Here is a 7,505-nt window from a genome sequence, read left to right as displayed (position 1 = left end):
CACAGTGATGCTGGGTCAAAACGTTGTAATATGGGATCCCTGGGTGGCTCAGCAGTTTGGCACGTGCCTTTGGCCCAGGGTATGATCCTGGGGTCCTGGGATCGAGTCCCACATTGGGCTCCCTACATGGAGCCTGCTTCTCCCTCTGCCGTGTCTCTGCCTCTCTCTCTCTCTCTCTCTCTGTGTCTCTCTGTGTGTGTCTCATGAATAAATAAATCAAATATTTTTTTAAAAAGTTGTAATGTGATTTCACCCATCAGCTCCTGTTAGCCTCAAAACAATCGATTTCATTTTCTTTCTTGTTTCTCCCTCCACTTCCACTACTTGTCTTGTTAATGTCCTTCCCCCTTTTCCACCTCTTTAGGAAGAAGACCTGCCCTTCCTCCTGCCTAAGGCCATAACTTTTGTGCTCTGGGTCTTATGCTAACCCACATTCTCTTGCTGTCTTGGGGACCCGGAAACTTGTTCCTTCAGCTAGCTCCTCTTTCTCGTATTTTCCTCTTATCTTTTCAGAATGGCTCCTTCCTGTGGTTGCACAAACATGACATGTTCAAGTCTCTCATATCTTAAATAATAACTCCCTTTGATTCAATGTTTCCCCCATCTCCGTCTCTCTTCACAATTATGGTTTTTAAAAAGTAGAGTTCAATTGTTACCTCCATGTTCTCATCTTTCAGTTGGGCTTTCACCCACCTGTCCTCTCCTGAGACTGATTCTTCCACTGATAGATTTTTACATTGTATAAATCCAGGGGACTCTTTCCAGTCCATAATTTACTTGACCTCTCTACAGCCAACTCTGACGACCCCACGTTTTCTTGGAATATGCCTGGACTTTCCTGACCCCACTCTATCTATATCATCCTCTAATATTTAGGACATCTCTTCCTGATCTCTCCCATGGGCCTCTCTTTCTCTACCTTTCTCAGCTACCCTTTGAATGCTAATATTCCCCAGGTGCTGTCCTGAGCTCTGTCTTTGACTCCACATAGTCTCCTTGGGGGATCTCATCCTCTACTCTGGCTTTAGCTACACTATGTGATGATTCCCTCATCTGTATCTCCTCTCCAAACCATCCCCTTGGTTCCAATCCTATATGTTCTTATTGGCTATTTCAGTTTACATATATCTAAATTTAACTAATTTAGATAGGAGTTTCAAATTTAATATGTCCCAAACTGAACTTATATTTTTCTTCTAGAGCCTACACATGTAAATTTAGGTTCTTTTAAAGAATCTTTTGCTGTCTTTTTTTAACCTTTAGGAAAAAGTCAAGCTATTTAGTGGTCTACAAGGTTCTTTGTGGGATTATAGTTAGCTCCTATGTAGACCACATCCGCTTCCTACCTATCCTGAAGCATTTCCACTGAACTTTTCCCCAGCAAGATAAGACTCCTCATAATCCTATAACCATATCATGCTGTTATATAGCTTTGCAGTTCTGTGTCTTCTGCCTGGAATTTCCTCTAATTTTTCTTTTCTGTTTTCAAATCTTACTGAGAACCCCATCCTCTATGGACTCCACCTAGAGATGAGTCTTTGCTCTGGTTCTAGACCTCGTACATACTTGGACTATTTTATGTATGTCCTGGGATCCTACCTTTTTTTACATATCTGTCATCCCTACTGAGAATATGAGCTCTTTATGGATCTCATTTGGTGTCTTATTTGCTTTTATGTTTTCTGAGCTTTTGATTGCCTGGCTCAGTAAATGCTTTTGGACTAAACTGATATTTTTTCCTCATGGATTGAGGATCAAGAGAACTCTATCTGTGAGTGTTCCTCATGGATGATGACTAATTCTCAAATGTTACTGTGAAAGGAAAATAAGTAAGTTTTTTTCTTCTATCCTTCTTCTTTCTTTCCCATCCTGGTTTCTCCTCAACTTGTAGACAATTCATTGACGCTCCTCAAAGGTGCCAAAAATGTAGAAAGACTCTTGTACAAATGTAGAGGAATGAGTAGTACTCAGCAAGGATGCACACTTGTTAAAGATTTACTCAAAACTGAGCATGTTTGGAAAATCAATACATTTGCTTTATTATGGGACAACAGCTCAAAGAGGAAGGCTCTCACTCATTCTAATCAGTGTCAGGATCAGCAATGTCCATGGAGAGGCAAGTGGATGTTCCTGATTCTAAACTTTTCTGATGAAGGGGCAGGGGTTCTGGATTTAGTTAATGAATAGAAGGAGTTTGGGGAAGCATTTTCTTTCTTTCTAACACATTGAAAAATCGATCTGTTAGTAAGGTTAAGAAAAATAATGTGAATGAGAGCTGGAAGAAAGGCCAGGTATTGGTATCCCCATCCAGAGCTTCTTCCCCTGTGGTCTAGGATTGCGGCAGAAAGGTCAGGCTTGCCCTGGGAAGAAAAGACACATTTTTAAATTGAGGCAGAAACCCAAGACAGTCATGCTTGTGGACCAAGTGGGCTTTTGCCTGAATGAGAAGAAAATCAGGAAATATCTGTACATGGGCAAACCTGCCCTTGGCTTGGGTAGGAGGTAGCAGCAGAGACTCAAATTCTTAATGGCTCTGAGTACTTCTCTCTGCCAGGGACCACCAGACCTATGCTGCTCCAACTTCTCCAAATGCCAAATAGCGTACTAACAACTTCACCAAAGGAACTTTCAGCTCTTCAAACCCAACGTGTCCCAACTGATCTCCTTATCAGTCTTCTCCTTCGCCCCATCTACCAAAATCCACATTTCCCCCTACTTTCCTATTTCTGTTATTGTCCTAAATTCATTTTTACTTCTTCCATATTTTCATCTAGTCAGATATAAAGTCTCATTTAATCCACCAATGAAATATCTCTCACGTTCATCCTTTCCTGTCCATTCCTACTGCCCTAACCATTTTTTCTGTTTCTACAAAGGCCTGTTTGTCTCTATAACAGCTATGTAGCACCTCAACTCTTACACATGACTATCAGAGTTAATTGTTATTAATTTCCCTCTCCACCTTAAAAACCTACAAAGGCTCCCGATTGCATGCACTATTTAAACTCAACTCTTTATTCTCTGAAAGCTATGATATTTTTTAAATATACTCTCTAATATGTAAGATTCTTTCCATTTTGACCACAATTTAATTTCCGGTCTCATTTCTCATGTTTACTTCACACAGATTCCTTTATCCAATCCCAAATATTCCTGATGCATTGCTATTTTTATATTGCCCCTTAGCCTTGAAACCTTGTCTGCAAAATGAGCATATCCCTCAAAGTCAAATTCAAATGCCAAATGGCATTTGAATAACAGGCCTTCCTTCCCTGTTATCAGCTAAGTGATCTCTCCCATCTTAGGACCCTGAATCACTTGATGTTTCTATTGAGACACTGACCACTCACTTCCTTGTACAGCAATTATTTATGTACATATGCTATCAACCCAATACTAGTCTGCAAGTACGTCTAGGACAAAGACTGCACCTTATTATCTTAGCCTCCCACGACCCTAATGCAGTGCCCTGCTCAGCAAAATGACACAGTGAATGAGGTGACAGAAAAATAGACTCCTGGGACCTTAAGGAGAATATTCCACCTTGGATCAAGATTCTCTATGTGAGAACTCCAGTGTCATCTACATAGAAATTTTCAGTGTATTCCACCCCGACTCTCATCCCAAGGAGAGCCGTAAATGAATTTGAATCAGGAGATGTGAAGAATTGGGTAAGACAAGGGTATCTTCCTGGGATAAATAAGACTGAGGAATGATTTTGAAAGGAAAGTAAGGTGGGATTTCAATTGGGGTAGAGGAGGAAGGGATTCAAGGATAGAGATGGCAGGTGAGCAAATATAGAATGGCAGAGGGAGTAGTATGGTTGTGACTGTACAGGGAGTTGCTCTGGTCTGGAGGAAACTGCAATGGGAGTGAGGAGAACTGAGAATTTTGATGGGAGAGAAGAGAGGGTTGTACAGGGTCTGCTGTTCAGTTTAACCTCAGGTGCCCACTTGCTCAGAGAAGTTTAATGCATGGTTAGGAGTATGAGAGAGACCAGATTATAATCCTAACTCTACCATTTCCTAGTTTAAGTGGCACTGGGAGAGTAACTTAATCTCTTGGTGTCTCAGCTTCTTTTTCTTAAATATAGAAAAATAATAGTACCTACTTCACAGGGCAATTATAGAATTAAATGAATGAAGCACTTGGAACGGTACCTGAGCTATATTATTTTATTATTCCAGGGGAAATCCCAAGAATAGGGTCCAACACTTGACATCATAAAATTCATCAATATAGAGCGATCTTAGAACTCAAGAGACCTACACCAGAAAAGACCTCATCATGCTCTTATTTCAAGGATATATAAAATAGTACCAGACCTGGGGGAGTGGCAAGTCAGAAATGACCTGCGGATGAGACAAAGAGCTCTTGAGGCTCCAAAGTTGAGTGTGAAGATACATACAGCATCCCGAGCTAAGCAGGACTCTCAGGGGAAGCACCTGGCCTCAGGCTTGAGCAGACACCGCCAGTTCCAGTGGGGACAGGACAGGACAGAGAGTGAGGGTTAGTCCAGAGCAAAGGAAGTGGTGCAGAGGTGCCCTCCTCATCCGCATTGCTGAGTGCCAGGGAGCGCTCAGCCTGAGACTCATTAGCAAAAGGAAGCCAACTTCAGAGCCGCCACATCCTTGTGCCATCTCAGAAATGCTCTCAGAAAGTCAGTAAACAGGTATTTGGGGAGGCTTTTCTAAAATCCCTTTGAACACATTCTTAGCCAAGAATATAAGTTAAGAGAAAGAAGCTGCCAACTTGTGAGAGGGGCTGAGTATTACAAAGAGAGCATTACAATCCCTCTCTGGGAAAGACGACTGGCACAGCAAAGAAACTTAATGAGACTCCATATCCTACCTCCTCTGCTGCTCCTTTGCAGGGATTGGAAGGCAAATCTCCGAAGTGGGGGAGGCTATATAATGCAGGGGGCGGGGGGCGGGGGGGGGGGGGGCAGCAAGGTGGTTTGCAGCAAGTGTTTGTTTTTCCTTGGGCTTAAAAAGCCAGCAGGGGCCTTCCTTTACAAAACAAGAAAGAAGGGAAAACAAAGCCTGTGTTAGGATCTTGCAAAATTTCCCTTTTCATTAATTCTTTAGAAACTAACAGAAAAAAAAAAAGAAAAAGAAACTAACAGAAAGGAGCCCCAGTGCTGACAGGGTGCCTCAATTCTCCTAGGTGTCCCTGAAAGGGTCAAACTAGACCATCTGCAAGGCACAGCTCTCTGGGCAGAAGGAAACACCAACCAAGCTGGAGAGACAGAATCTCTACCCCCAGCATAGCTTAAAAAGAGCTGTCCTTTTCTACTCAACAAGGAACGGAAGTGTGATAGAAGTTCTTTAGGTGATTTGAGGGTGGAGAGGGGTGGGAATTAACTTTATTCAAGAGCTTCCCATGTGTCAAATACTGAGCTCGGTATAATGCATAAATGATCTGTTATGTTAAGAAGGGTAAGATGAGATTCTAACCTTAGCAAAATTGATACAGATTAATTGGGGAAGGAAGGGATGGAGGCAGGGGAGGGATAGAGAGAAAGAAAGAAAAGTCTTATAGTCAAACAGAATTCAAATCCCAGGTCTGTCCATAGCTGACAAACCAGGACTTCATTTTCTTCCCCTATAAAACAAGAAACAAGATTGTCTTCAGGTGGATGAGAATACTCTGTGAAGTTCCTAGCTCAGAGCCTGGCACATGGCAGGTGCTCAATTACTATTTGTTCATTTATTAATTTGTCTAAAAGCTAAGAGTTGTGGTGTGGAAAGGGAATGGGATACAAAATCTGCAGACTTGAATTCAAGTTTGATCTTGCCACTTACTGAGTAAACGACATAGCACAAAATCATTCAGCCTCTCTGGGTTTTAAATGTCTTCTTGTAACTGATAAAAAACAACCTACTGAGTAGGATGAAATGACATACTATCTGTAAAACACTTTGCACCCTGCCCTACCCTTCAAAAACTCTTTAAAAAGCAGTGATTAGTATCAGCTACTTGGTGAAAGGGCTTTAGGGATTGAAGATAGGAAGGTATGTCGAGAGAGGTTAGTCAGCATCCTGGTCATTTAAATAGTTGCAAGTATAGATTCCAAATATTGTAATGTGATCTTGCATGCTGTACCTGTATGCAAATATTTAACCTGTAACTATCATGTGGGTTACAGGAGTAAAAGCCCATTATCTGATGGAGATTTCATACAAGTGGAGGGGACCAGTGAGTGGGCAAAATGGAATCTGCTGGGCATCTACACAGGATGTAGCTCCCAAAACAGGAGAAGAAAGTGTGGGGCTTTGGAAAATGTTTCTACTCATGGTACTGTGCAATCCAACTTGGAAAACACCATTCAAATATCACTTGCTGCAAAGAGAAGTGTGTTGCAACATAGATCATATACCAAATCATCTTGCTAGAGAAAGACAGTTAAATAGCCTCATTCTACTGCATGGTGCTGTCACAAGGGGAACGCTAAGGGGATGAAGGAGGAAGGAGAAAGTAGAAGACAGCAGCCTCCCCTGCTCCATCCACAGAGACCTGTCCTGGGGGGTACTATCTCCCTGACTCGTGTCCTCTTTCCTTCCCTGCACTCAGCAAGCTGGGAAGTTTGGATGATTCAAGCCTCTGTGGACTCATTTTTCAACCCCAATGACAGTTTGAGTTTACTAAGAAGGTTGCTGCTTCTCCTTGACCAGGTCTTGGGGAAGGTTGAAGTTGATTAATGCTCATGAGGCCAGGAAGAAGAGGGAGGAGTCTGTGGTTTGGCCACCTGCAAAGAGAAGAAAAAGAGATCAGCCAGGTATCCAAAAGGTGGTGAGGGAGGGGCACAAAGTCAGCAACCCCCTTTAGACCACCCTGTTTGGAGGTCACATAAACAGTCATCTCAGGGCTTCCTTGGTTTGTAGGCACTGAGCTAAAGTTCATTGTGTTTGCTATCAGTTCTTACGATTGGGACAGTCTTGTGCTTTTGGAAATCAGTGTGTGAAACAATGGCTGGTTGCCAATTTACCTTCTGATGCTTATTTGAGTTGCATAAGTGGAGTTCCAGGAGGAGCTGACTTGAAAAAAAATGAATGGTATTCTATCCCCCAAAGAATAGCCACTGAGGGACAGATTGAAAGCTGATTACCTTCAGCTCAGTATGAGGAAATCTGGAATTCATGCCTCCATGCCCCTATTTGCCAGGTGTGCTGGGTTCAGAGAAGTGGGCAGCCCCACCTGAGCCTTGTTTTCTGCATCTATAAGATGAAAAAAATTCTCATCGCAAGGAAAAATGTGTTTTCCTTTTCTTTGCTTTTTCATTTTATTGTATCCATATGAGCTGATGGATGCTAACTAAACTTATTGCAATCATTTCACAATATTTAAGTCAAACCATTTATGCTGTACACCTTACACCTATACAGTGATGTATGTCAATTATATACAGTACAACTGGAAAAATGAGGAAAAGAACACCAGTCATTTAGTTGACATTAACAGATATTTACTGATCAATAAAACCCAGTACCAGAAATCATGTTAGG

The 7,505-nt window shown here is 42.0% G+C and overlaps 1 long non-coding RNA gene across 1 annotated transcript; it reads right to left on the bottom strand.

Moving 5' to 3' along the window:
- Positions 1–2,028: 2,028 nt before the first annotated feature.
- Positions 2,029–7,219, bottom strand: LOC125752779 (uncharacterized). The gene is made up of 3 exons (XR_007403068.1): positions 7,109–7,219; positions 6,517–6,748; positions 2,029–2,360 (listed from the first exon to the last, which is right to left on the bottom strand). It is a non-coding gene; the product is annotated as an uncharacterized LOC125752779 (long non-coding RNA).
- Between the last annotated feature and the right edge of the window lie 286 nt (positions 7,220–7,505).

Source organism: Canis lupus, chromosome 17 (assembly GCF_003254725.2).
Source record: "Canis lupus dingo isolate Sandy chromosome 17, ASM325472v2, whole genome shotgun sequence".
Taxonomy (NCBI): domain Eukaryota; kingdom Metazoa; phylum Chordata; class Mammalia; order Carnivora; family Canidae; genus Canis; species Canis lupus.
The sequence above is the reverse complement of the archived record's forward strand: the minus strand, read 5'-3'. Positions and strand labels throughout refer to the sequence as shown.